This window comes from Jaculus jaculus, chromosome 13 (assembly GCF_020740685.1).
Source record: "Jaculus jaculus isolate mJacJac1 chromosome 13, mJacJac1.mat.Y.cur, whole genome shotgun sequence".
NCBI lineage: Eukaryota > Metazoa > Chordata > Mammalia > Rodentia > Dipodidae > Jaculus > Jaculus jaculus.
The window spans coordinates 30,882,780-30,896,665 of record NC_059114.1 but is presented as its reverse complement, the minus strand read 5'-3'; the positions used below and the strand labels follow the sequence as shown (position 1 = coordinate 30,896,665).

Sequence of the window (13,886 nt, the reverse complement as noted above, 5' to 3'; positions counted from 1 at the left end):
GGAGGGAGGGGATTATTAACACAATGAACAGATACTTCATTTTGGGTTCAATTTAAGGAAATCAACACCACAAAAGATGTAGTAGTCACCCATAAACTTATGCACACCCAAGCTGCCACAGAGCCCTCCTGGCATTACCTTCCACTTGCCTCACAGATACCCCTCCAAGACCAGGCATGTGTGGGCATGTCTTCTCATCTCATTACCCACTGAAGCTCTGCAGGTTCTAACTTCATCCTCCATCTCAGCCTGACAAATTCATGCCATTCCACTGATTCCATCCTAACAATTAGGCTTCACAAAAGTGTGTATGACCCCAAAATAGCCAATCACAATAGCTTAATCCTGGGGCTGGGGAGATAGTTCAGCTGGTGAAGTGCTTGCCATGCAAGCATGAGGACCTGAGTTTAATCCTCAATACCTATGCAAAATTGTTGGCTGTGGTAGTATATGCCTGTAATCCCAGTGCTGGAAAGACCGGGGCTCACTGGCCAGCCAGTCTACCCTAAGTAGTGCACTCCATGACAGTGACATACTGTATCAAAAAAAAGGTGGTGATAAACCTGAGGCATGACACCAGAGGTTGTCCTCTGGCCTCCACACACACATGTACGTTACATGCACAAATCTCCATGTCCCACACACACATACACATGCACACACACACACACACACACACACACACACATACACACACATACACACCTGTATACAGCACACATAGAACATAAACATGCATGCACATATGCATATAACACACACATGCACACACCTGCATACAATACACATTCTGCAAAAGCATGCATGCATATCTGTATATCACACACACATGCATAGTACTGCATACCATATACATACATGCCCCCATCTGCATGCCACACTCATACATGTGCACAAACATGCACACACTTTCATGCCACACACAAATGTGAAACATTATATTTAACTCTTTGTGCACAAAAACTGGTTGAAGTGAAACTCAAACAAAGGAAATCAGAGACAAGAACAGGAAGCAACCTGGTAAATATGTCTAGGTTTTTGCATCCAACTACACCTGAAGGTTATCTTTAGAAATTTGAAGGTGGAAAATTTACTTTACTAAACTTAAAGTGTTAGTAAATTGAGTTTGAGGTGGATTTTTGCCACTTTAATTGAAAGTCTTGACCCATGAGACCAGGTGCTATGATAAGTACCAGAGAAAGATAAAGGAACAAGTATCCATTTACACCTGCAGAAGCTCACCGCCCACAAAGAAAGGCACTTGCATTAGTAATTCTACTCATCACTGACACCAAATACCTGACAAGAAGCAGCTTCAGGAAGGAAAGGATTTGTTTCAGGTCCACAGTCCATAATGGCAGGAAGGCATGGTAGCAGAACCATGAAATAGAGCTAATCACATAGAAGTCACAGGCAGGAAACAGAACAAACAGAATGTGAGAATGGGCTAGAAAATCCCAGGGATTTCTCCCTAGTGACCACTTTCTCCAGTGAGAATCCACCTCCTAAAGGTACCACAGCCTCCCACCAACTGAAGATAACTGTCAGAACACATGAGCCTATTGGGGACATTTCACATTCAAACCAGAATGGCACTCCAACATGGGTATCAAGCTGGGTACAAGAGTGGCCAAAATTTCAGAAACAAAAATCATCACAGACAAAAAAATTTACAATTTTGTGATAAATAATTGTGTAGCTATATTTTCTTTAATCAGGAGTGCCTGGTATGTTATTAGTAGTAGTAGTAGTATTCTTTTGGAACCTTCAATTCAATTGCCCATGAATAGCCTCTCAGCCATAACCAGGAAGTCCCTACAACCCTACACACAATGAGGCGATCCCTATATGTCCTGACAAACAATGAGAAACAACCCCTACCCACCCTGCACACACTAAGAAGGAATCCCACCCGCCCTGCAAACACTGAAAAGCCATGCCAACCTACCCCGCTGAGAATAATAGCTACCCACCCTGCACACACTGAGAATGAATCCCTACCCACCCTGCACACTCTGAGAATGAATCTCTACCTACCCTGCACACACTGAGAATGAATCTCTACCTACCCTGCACACTCTGAGAATGAAACCCTACCAACCCTACATATACTGAGAGGCCATGCCTACCCACCCTGCACATACTGGGAAGTCATCCCTACACATCCCACACACATTGGGAAGGCATCCCTACCCACCCCGCACACATTGGGAAGGCATCCCTACCCACCCTGCACACACTGGGAAGACATCCCTACACATCCCGCACACACTGGGAACGCATCCCTATCCACCCCGCACAAACTGGGAAGGCATCCCTACCCACCCCGCACACACTGGGAAGGCATCCCTACCCACCCCGCACACACTGGGAACGCATCCCTACCCAGCCCGCACACACTGGGAAGGCATCCCTACCCAGCCCGCACACACTGGGAAGGCATCCCTACCCAGCCCGCACACACTGGGAAGGCATCCCTACCCACCCCGCACACACTGGGAAGGCATCCCTACCCACCCCGCACACACTGGGAAGGCATCCCTACACATCCCGCACACACTGGGAAGGCATCCCTACCCACCCCGCACACACTGGGAAGGCATCCCTACCCAGCCTGCACACACTGGGAAGGCATCCCTACCCACCCCGCACACACTGGGAAGGCATCCCTACCCACCCCGCACACACTGGGAAGGCATCCCTACCCACCCCGCACACACTGGGAAGGCATCCCTACCCAGCCTGCACACACTGGGAAGGCATCCCTACACATCCTACACACACTGGGAAGGCATCCCTACCCAGCCTGAAAACACTGGAAAATCATCCCTACCCACCCTGCACACACTGGGAAGACATCCCTACACATCCTGAGCACTGACAAGGCAATTACCATGTTCAGTATTATGGCAAAATCATCCCCCAGTGCCAAGCATCACTAGAAACTAAGCATCTGTTCCAGGCATGTTTCCTTCTCACAACAGTGGTAACTCTGGATTTTATGCTTCAAAAGCAAATTTCAATCCTTTATGGAGATTCATTTCCATTGATGCTGCTTATTGGTGTCATCAGTGAAGATGTTAGAATTAGACCATCAGAAGATTCTATTCTCCATAAAAGAAGAAAATTGGGAAGTAATGTCAAAATCAACATTTTTAAAATTTTTTTCTTTATTTTCATTTATCTACTTGAGAGTGACAGAGAGAGAAAGAGGCAGAGAGAGGGGTGAGGGGAGAATGGGCACTTCAGGGCTTCCAGCCACTGCAAATGAACTCCAGACATGTGCACCCCCTTGTGCATCTGGCTAACAAGGGTCCTGGGGAATCGAGCCTCAAACTGGGGTTCTTTGGCTTCACAGGCAAGCACTTAACCACTAAGCCATCTCTCCAGCCCAAAATCAACATTTTTAACTCTGAAAATAAACCAAATATCTGCACAACTAGGAGAATATTTATGCAAGAAATACAGCTGAGTCCTGGTTTAAAAAGCAACAGAGAGGGCTGGAGAGATGGCTTAGCGGTTAAGCGCTTGCCTGTGAAGCCTAAGGACCCCGGTTCAAGGCTGAATTCCCCAGGACCCACGTTAGCCAGATGCACAAGGGGGTGCACACGTCTGGAGTTCGTTTGCAGTGGCTGGAAGCCCTGGCGCGCCCATTCTCTCTCTCTCTCTCTCTATCTCTGCCTCTTTCACTCTCGATCTCTCTCATATAAATAAATAAATAAATAAATAAATAAATAAACAAAAAAAAAGCAACAGAGAATGTCACTGCATTTTAACCTGACCTCTCCCCCATCACCAGATCTTCAGTAGCTTTGAAAAACAAATCCCTTAACCTTGACAACCACCTGTTTGGAGCCACTACAGAGACAAGACTAGAGTTGGAGATTCTTCAAACCTTGATCTCAACTCATCACTTGACTTGTGTGCTGGTTCCCTAGAGGGCCTACCAGGCTGTATTGGCCAGACTGTGCACTTTCCTCATGTGGGGATAGGGGAAAACACCTTCTCCTCAGAGATAGTTGTCAAAACTGTTATGAGCATGCATGTGATAGCTTCCTGAGACTGTGAATAACAGCTCAGTCAAAAACCTTGAAGATTAAGTATGGGAAATAGGTTTCAAAAGGCTGTGACAGATTTCTGGAAAGACAGGGGAGACATAGATAGGTAGGTAGATAGATAGACAGATAGATACATACATACATACATACATACATACATACATACATACATACATACATACTAGATACAGAGATAGATACGTAGATACAGAGATATTGACATGCTTGTGTGTGCATGCCCAGAACTGCATTCACATTTGGGAAAAATGAAGGAGGGCTCTAAGCCTTAACCTTTGTTAAAACAGGAAGTGAAAGTTGGCACAGGCTCCCAATGCTAAAGGATATTTCTGTAATCATTGGGTGCCCACCAAGCTAACATCAAAGACATATTACTGAGTCATAAAATAGTATGAGTTGATACATACTCTGGCATTGTGGATGACCCTGACTGAATCTTGAAAACATTCTGTTTCTACAAAAGACACATGTCATGAGATTCTACTGATGTGAAATGCCCACATATTCATGTCATTGAAACAGCAAGTACATATATAGTTGTGAAGGAACTGGAGCATGCGGAGAGGCACAGAGCAACTGCTAATAGGTACAGAATTCTGTTGTAAAGGTGATGTGTCATGTTCTAGAATAGGTGTTGATGACTGAAGAGCCTTGTGAGTGTGCAAAGAGACCACTGTGCTGTTCCAAAAGCAAATACTGCATACTCTGAATAATGACGCAGCCTGTGTGACAGCACTTCATGATCTGAGAATATGAGACCCACAGTGACAGAAAGACTACTCCCTCATCTGAGTATTGAAGACAGTCTTCTGAACAAGGTGCATGGTGGCCAGTCTGAAAGTTGTGCCAAGGAGAAGGGACTTGGCAGAACCCAAAACTGATGAGTGACACAGCTCAACTTTTATCAGGTGAAAGAAGCCTTCCCACTCTATGGAACCAGAATAATCCCACATAGCCCTGAGTGCAGACCACTGACTGTCCCATCTCTTCTTCTTTCTGCACAAATGATCATGAATTCTGCCTTTTCAATGTATGAGATTCTCATGTGTGCACATGTGTGGAGGTCAGAGGACATCCTTGGGTGTCATCCTAAGGAATGCCTCCTAGGAATACTATCTACCTTTTTTGAAAGAGATTCTCAATGGCCTGAAGTTCACTGGCCAGTGAGCCTCAGGAATCTACTGGTCTCTGCTTACCCTCCATGGGATTACAGACACATGCCACCACACCTGGTATTTTTACAAGATTCTGGGAATTGAATGCAGGTCTTCATGCTTGCAAGGCAAGCACTTTACCAAGTGGGCCATATTTCCAGCTGTGACCATGATTTCTTTTTTTTTTTTAATTTTTTTGTTTATTTATTTATTTGAGAGTGACAGATAGAGTGAGAAAGAGGCAGAGAGGGAGAGAGAGAGAGAGAGAATGGGTACGCCAGGGCCTCCAGCCACTGCAAACGAACTCCAGACAAGTGCGCCCCCTTGTGCATATGGCTAACATGGGTCCTGGGGAATCGAGCCTTGAACTGGGGACCTTAGGCTTCACAGGCAAGCGCTTAACCACTAAGCCATCTCTCCAGCCCTGACCATGATTTCTTAAATAGCAGCTATTTTACTTTAAATAATTTTATTTATTTATTTTTATTTGCAAGCAAAGAGAGAGACAGAGTGACACAGAGAGATAATGACATACCAGGGCCTCTATCCACTATAAATGAACTCCAGATACATGTAACACTTTGTGCATCTGGCTTTACATGGATACTGGGAGATCAAACCTGGGTTGTTAGGCTCTGCAGGCAAGTGCCTTAACTGTTGAGTCATCTCTCCAGCCCCTAAAGAGCAGTTCTGTGGACATTAAATCTGTGGTGAGGCAACTAAATCTTGTAGATTCTTCAGAGTTAAAGACTGCATGGGGCTGGAAAGATAGTACAGTGATGAAGAGCACTTCCTGTGTAAGCATTACGGCCTGCAGAGACCTGACAAGAGTTCTTGAGCTCGATCCCCAGGAGCCACATAAGCAGCTTGGCATGACCTTACACATCTACAACCCCAGTCCTGTAAGGGAGCAGAGAACCAAGAATTGCCAGAGCCCACAAAAGAAAGAAGCCAGGTGTGGTGGTTCACACTTTTACTCCCAACACTTGGGAAGCATAGACTACATAGTGAATTCCAGGTCAGCCTGAGCTAGAGTGAGACCCTACCTCGAAAATAACAAGACAGAGGGGGGAAAGAAAGGAAGGAAGGGAGGAAGGAAGGAAGGGACAGAGGGAAGGAGGAAGAAAGAAAGAGAGACAGAGAGAGGGAGGGAGGGAGGGAGGGAAGGAGGAAGGGAGGGAGGGAGGGAGGGAGGAAGGAAGGAAGGAAGGAAGGAAGGAAGGAAGGAAGGAAGGAAGGAAGGAAGGAAGGAAGGGAGGGACAGAGGGAAGGAGGAAGAAAGAAAGAAAGAAAGAAAGAAAGAAAGAAAGAAAGAAAGAAAGAAAGAAAGAAAGAAAGAAAGAAAGAAAGAGGAGGGAGGGAGGGAGGGAGAGAGGGAGGGGAAGGAAGGGAGGGGAAGGGAGGGAGGGGAAGGAAGAAAGGAAGAAAGGAAGGAAGGGACAGAGGGAAGGAGGAAGAAAGAAAGAAAGAAAGAAAGAAAGAAGGAAGGAAAGAGAGGGAGGGAGGGAGGGAGGGAGGAAGGAAGGAAGGAAGGAAGGAAGGAAGGAAGGAAGGAAGGAAGGAAGGAAGGAAGGAAGGAAGGAAGGAAGGGGAAGGAAGGAAGGAAGGAAGGAAGGAAGGAAGGAAGGAAGGAAGGAAGGAAGGAAGGAAGGGGAAGGAAGGAAGGAAGGAAGGAAGGAAGGAAGGAAGGAAGGAAGGAAGGAAGGAAGGAAGGAAGGAAGGGGAAGGAAGGAAGGAAGGAAGGAAGGAAGGAAGGAAGGAAGGAAGGAAGGAAGGAAGGGACAGAGGGAAGGAGGAAGAAAGAAAGAAAGAAAGAAAGAAAGAAAGAAAGAAAGAAAGAAAGAAAGAAAGAAAGAAAGAGGAGGGAGGGAGGGAGGGAGGGAGAGAGGGAGGGGAAGGGAGGGAGGGGAAGGAAGGAAGGAAGAAAGGAAGAAAGGAAGGAAGGGACAGAGGGAAGGAGGAAGAAAGAAAGAAAGAAAGAAAGAAAGAAAGAAAGAAAGAAAGAAAGAAAGAAAGAAAGAAAGAAAGAAAGAAAGAGAGGAAGGAAGGAAGGGAGGGAGGGAGGGAGGGAGGGAGGGAGGGAGGGAGGGAGGGAGGGAGGGAGGGAGGGAGGGAGGAAGGAAGGAAGGAAAGGAAAGGAAGGAAGGAAGGGGAAGGAAGGAAGGAAAACAGCAAGCTCTGGGATCAGTAAGAGACTGGCTGAAATAATAATGAGCAGAAGAGAGACAGATGGAGACATACAACATTCTGCTATAGTCACCAAGGTGAGCACATGGGGTACCACATGGTCATATGCATGTGTGCACTCCATGTATACACACACACACACACCCCAAAAAGGACCTCATGGATGTTTTGGTGTCAGATACCTTCTGTCAAAAACAGACAGTGGCAGCTACTCTTCCCATGTTGGGATTCTAAAGGCCCATGGATTTCGTGAAGAACCCACAGCACACAAGTAAGAGAGACACCAGAACCCGGCTGTCGGTGACTCGAGCTGGGTGCCAGTAGCAGTGTCTGAGAAAACAACAGCGTCTCCTAGAATAGAGAGCATCCACTTCAGGCTGGGCATGGTGAAAGGCTTCAAGAGTTGTCTGATGACATTACAGTAAGGTGGGTTCTTGTATGAGTGTGAGTGTGTGTTTGTAGGGGAAGGCACACTTATAAGCACAGAGATTGATGTCAGGTGTTTCCCTCAATCACATTCTACCTTATTTTTTGACACATAGTCTGTGGACCTGGAACTCAACAATTCAGGTAGACTAGCTAGCCAGCAAATGCTGGGACCCATGTGTCCCCATCTCCTCATCACTGGGATTACAAGAGCAAGCCACCATGCCTGACTTTTACATGGGTGCTAAAGATGTGAACTCAGGTCCTTATGCTTATGGTGGTAAGTGCTCATCCACCGTGCCTTCTCCCCAGCCCCTGCTTGTTATTTGTTTATCTTATCAAGAACAAAAGAAACAAGAATTCTCTTCCTGATAAAGAGACTGGGCTGCTCAGTGACCCCTGAGTCCTCAGTGAGAGAAATGTTCACACAGGCCATGCGCTCAAGAATATTCACCAAACCACTGTCTTCAAACAGAAAAAGTAGAAGCAACCTAAAAGACCCTGAAGGGGAAGGTGCAGTGACCCTGTTATGTTGAGGAAATCCTGTGCAGTGGGACAATGACACAGTGCAGTCATGTATCAGTTAAGATGGATTATGTGCTTTTGTTTTGTGAACTATAATACAGGGACTCTTTCTCTATCATTTGGAAGGATGGTGCAGATAAATAATACCCACTCAGCAGTGCTGCTGTGGATGGCAGGACAGGACCCCACTGCCCACTTGACTTTGCTGAGGCCATGTGACTCAGTGTGGCCGAGGAAGCATGGGTGACAAGACACACTCAGAATCATTATCTCCAAGAACAGAGGACACCATTCCTTCCCTTATGAGCCAAGGTGGTGGTGGCCACTCAGTCAGGCCGGGTCTTGAAGACTGGGCAGTGCACAGTGATGCCTGTGATGGGCATGCACTTTGAGGCAACATATCTCCATTTTTTCACCTCATAAGACCTGGTAGCTGCAACTTTTGGGCATGCTACTGTGACTATATATTCTCTGAGTAAAGATAACAGTAAACTATAAACTCATATGGAACATTCTGGTGGCATAATTTTTTCTCAAAAATATGACTTAGCGGTTCTGAAACTATTTTAGGATTCTAGGATTGAGCAAACAATATGTGTTGAACCATGACAGCTGAGATTCTCACTCTGGAAAAGCAGGTTTTACAATAGAAAGAAATGGAGTGAACTGTGTGAACACAAACAAAAATGGGAAGGGCTGGAAGAACTCACAGCCAGGCTGTGTGTGTGCGTGTGTATAAATGAAGCTTTTGCTTAGCTTAGCTCTGTCCTTGGAGGGGCCTCAGATGCAAACCATGACACTCCTTAGTAATCACATTCCAAATGCTGAGGTCTTAGCTCTAAATACCTCTCCAATAAAAGAAAACAACTCTTTAGAGACATGGTGGATTGATGAGCTAAGGCAAAAGGGAAATGGCACAAGAATGGGAGCTTAAAACTTCTTTATGCAGTCAGAAGGTAACAAAGTATCCCCTCCATGAAAAAAGTCAGAAAGGATGGGAAGACAACATGAAGAGCTGTCCACTGCAGATAGGGGACAATCCAGTATGTAATAAATAAACATAGCAATCAACTATAATATGTGGAATAAAATAAGCATTGTAGTCCAGACTGCTATCAATAAAAAACAGGAGAAACGAAACCTTGTTCTCAGGGTAGAATTCCAACCACCAAATGTAAAAGCAATAATGAAACTAGAATGCCACCACCTGGCAGCCACCATTGACCACCCAAACAGTCCAGGCAAGAGTCATGCATGGCTTCTACTTCTGACTGGAAGTATAAGAAGCAGGATTTACATAGTATTCAAGCAGCTGGTGCAAGCCATGACTGACTTCTAAAAGAAAGGGGGATAACTATGTGGTCCCTACTACCTGGCATACCCCACCTTGTCCCAGCCACCAAGGACAACATTACCAAGAAGAGAATAAAGAGTATGTCACACTGTCACTTGTGAAGTGTGCACCACATGACCAAGAGGGGGATAAAGAGAACACACCATCACTTATGATGTGTGCACCGAGTGTAGAGTGAAGGAGTGTCAGAGAAGCCCGGATGAGGAGGCACTGTACAAAGCAGCTAGCTCTTCTGTCCATGCATGCCACAGACCAAGAATCACAGCATGTGTAACTTGATCTCCAACGATTTGTTGAAACACAACTTTGTGTTTGTGTTGCAAGACACTGCTAACCCCTGAGGGCCTGGGCGGCAGTGTCTAGGACCTCTCATCAGGCTCACAGATACAGGCAGAAGAGCAACAATTCATAGGGGTATGCACAGACACGGAGCTGAAGGGTATCTAACCAGCATAACTATAACAATTAATTTTCCTTAATGACATAGATAAGCACCAACCATTGTAGCAGGTGACTTAATGCATTTTCTGTTACTATCACTGCATGTTTGATAACATACAGTATGGCCTGCATGATCATCAATATCCAGCCAAACATTTAGGAGCAGGCATGGGGCATGGTGGGTACTTCATAATCGTGAACTGGTACTGTTGATGTTATCTACTGTCAGCATTCCCACCAAACGAGTATTATGTGTTGTTCAAATGATGGGAGCTAAGCAGAGTCAAAAAGATTGTGCAGAATCACAGCATCATAAGCAATAGGGCCATGATGGGGAGACGGGCTCCTGGACGCCATGGTCGCCATCCTGGTTGCTGTGCTAGTCTCAGATCACTGAGAAGTCCCGTCCTTCCACCTAACTCCAAAGGAAGCTGTAAATAAGAGTATTGGATTTTCATAGACATTAATTTCTAAAACCATTAAAAATACGTTTTATGGGCTGGAGAGATGGCTTAGCGGTTAAGCGCTTGCCTGTGAAGCCTAAGGACCCCGGTTCGAGGCTCGGTTCCCCAGGTCCCACGTTAGCCAGATGCGCAAGGGGGCGCACGCGTCTGGAGTTCGTTTGCAGAGGCTGGAAGCCCTGGCACGCCCATCTCTCTCTCTCCCTCTATCTGTCTTTCTCTCTGTGTCTGTCACTCTCAAATAAATAAATAAATAAAATTTTAAAAAAAAATACGTTTTATAAATGTGACTCTTGATTTTGAGTAGAAAAGCCAATAAGGGGCTGAATAGATGTCTTAGGGTGAAGGCACTTGCCTGGGAGCCTAAGGACCCAGGTTCAATTCCCCAATACCCACATAAGCCAGATGCACAAGGCGGTATCTGTGTCTGCAGCTCATTGGCAGTGGCTAGAGGACCTGGTGTGCCCATTCTCTCCCTCTCTCTCTCTCTCTGTCTCTCTCTCTCTCCCTCCCTCCCTCCCTCCCTCTCTCAAGTAAATAAAGTACAAAAAAAAAAACGAAAGCCAAATAACCAAAGGCACAGGCTATGGCTCTGCATGGCTTCTTGCGCACTCCATCCCAGCTTTGCTCCCAGCATCAGCAGCCTGATCCCAAGCCTCTGAGTAGGAATCAGTTCTGATCACATTTTGCTTGTAGACACCTTCATTTCTCGTGTCTTAAACTGCAGGTAGATGTAAAATTCTCTGGGAAACAAACAAGAACATAAGCTCCAACTTCAACCATGCTTTTCAATCCCTATAGAGTTATATAACTGAAATCAGCAGAGATGCACCCCCATACTTGATGGTTATTTTTATACTGTGATAATTTATAATCCACAAAGCAGTGAGAGATTTCAAAGTCAACTCCCTGAGTTCTTGAATGACAACAGAGGGTTGTTTCAAACAAGATATCATGCAGAGTAGAGATAGATCGTTCACAGGACTGGTATCTCCCAGTAGGTACCAGGGAAAGAGGCAGGGCCCCTGGGAAGAAACCCTCTACTCCTCCACAGAGTGCCCAGGGGGAGGCCATTCACCCTTCACACTACTCACTCAGAGCAGTACAGTGCTGAGAACTGCCTGACTGCTGTAACTAAAGGTCACTTGGGAATCTGGGAACCCAGAAGAACAGGATGCCAAGGTGAGTTCCTCCAGCTCTCTGAACAGAGTAAACCCACAGGAGCTAGGTTTCTGTTTTTTACCATTGCTTCTCACACCACCTAGAGATATATAACATCCACATACAAAGTTCAAATTTGGTGAATGGTGGTAAATCATAAAACATGATGTGAGGACCACCCACCCACTTTCCAATCTCCTCTATTCCCTCATCACCATAGTAATTATGATAAGAGGACAAGTCATCAGTTTATCCAGAATTAATTCACTGCCCCCACATCTGAACAATAATGCAGGCTGAACCAATGGGAGGTGCAGAGAGAAGGGCCTCTAGGGATTTCAGGCTGCTACTCTAGCCCAATCAGTGAGCTTCATGATCAGTGAAGAGAACTTGTTTCAAAGAATAGGTGGAGAGTGATTGAGGAAGACACCAAATATCAAGCTCTAACCTTCACATGCATATGCATACATGCATGGATACATACCACACACATACACATACAAAAGAAATGGAACCATAATAAAGAAACTCCACCCTTCTTCTGGCTTACTTGCAGAAAAGAAGATTAGTGAAGGAGCAGCTGCTAGGCACATCTGCCATCAGAGTAGCAGGAAGAGAGGGGCGAAGTGAGATGTAACGGAGAGGAGAACACTGGGTCTTAGAAACACAGTCACAGAGACAAGGTGAGAGAGAGCGAGAGATCACTCTGGCCAGCTTCTGGAGGACCACTTTCATTCCCATTCAGGTAGGACCTGTTTACCACAAAGCTCAGTGCCAGCCCTGAACAATAAGTACATGTATTGCTCTAACTCCCCCTTTGACCATCAGCACTGCCTTAATTACAACTGTAACCTCTTAGGAACATTTGTTTGTTGTCTTGTGGGTAAAATCTCATCCTGCTTGAGCTAAATTAAAATTTAACACAACTTCCAGTTGCCACAGAACTAGCAAGCGAATGACATTTGTTCAATTAAAATCTAAAACATGGGTTAATGTTAGCACTGAGGAAAGTTTAGCACTACTGAGACCCAAGCCCATAATGATAGCTTTATTTAAATATGAATATGCACTCTGGGATACTGATGTGAGCTGCCTGTTGCCTCAGTGAATGCAGTGAGCACAGACAGCCTTGGAGGAGGCTCCTGCTAATGTTCAACACTCACTCCCTGGAGCAAGGGAGGAGCAATAGAAGAGAGGAAAGGACAGAGGCATGGACAGATGGATAGACAGATGGTTGGTTGGATGGATGGATGGATGGATGGATGGATGGATGGATCGATCAATCGATCGACAGACAGACAGGCAGGCAGAGTGTATAAGACATATTTGGTGGGTCAAACTGAAGAAAGGGCCAAAGAACATGGACAAATGGAATGAAACAGAGACCTAGCAGTCGGCAGAGGAAGGCAGGCAGTCTGGGATGGGTAGAAAGAGACAGAAGCATCAAGAAGGAGAGAAGAAGGCTTAGACCATGCAAGCCAAGAGATTTCTGCCTTAAACACACCAAAGTGCCTCCTGTACCCACAGTGGAACCTATCTGTGTCCATCCGACCCTGATGACCATGCCCCATGCAAGTATTTTGTTGAGGCATGTCAGACACAAGCAGAGTCCTGGGTTAAAGCAAGCCTAAGATGTCTGACACAAAGGTCCCAGGCTATGGAGAGGTCTCAGCAGCCTGAACTGCCAGTCACATCTCAGGGACCAGACCAGCAAGGAAGCACCTCCCGCATTTTCAGGGGTCGCAGTGATCCAGACTCCTACCTCCATTCTCAGGGGACGCAGTGAGCCTGGACCCCCCAGACAAAATCTCAGACCCCAAGATCAGCAGGAAGTAGGGCCACTCCCTCTCCAAGCCCAGGATACCTAGACCTTCAAATAAGACTTAGGCTTTGCTCACAACCCTGTGACATTTGGTCAGTTGCCTAGAAAACTCCTTATATGGTACCAGCTGACAGGCTTCACACAGCCCATCTCCCTGCGACCCTCTTCCTGCCACTATGTAGATCACCTGACTGTCTCCCTACTGCTGAAATGAATCTTCCTAGGCAAGCAGCCTTTGAGCCCACCAATTCCCTTAGGACCCTCCTCCTGCTCTCTCTC

The 13,886-nt window shown here is 46.0% G+C and overlaps 1 protein-coding gene across 2 annotated transcripts in view; it reads right to left on the bottom strand.

Moving 5' to 3' along the window:
* Tmem132b (transmembrane protein 132B) overlaps nt 1-13,886 on the bottom strand; it is a 423,578-nt gene that overhangs the window by 66,742 nt on the left and 342,950 nt on the right. The gene's annotated exons all lie outside the window — the stretch shown is intronic.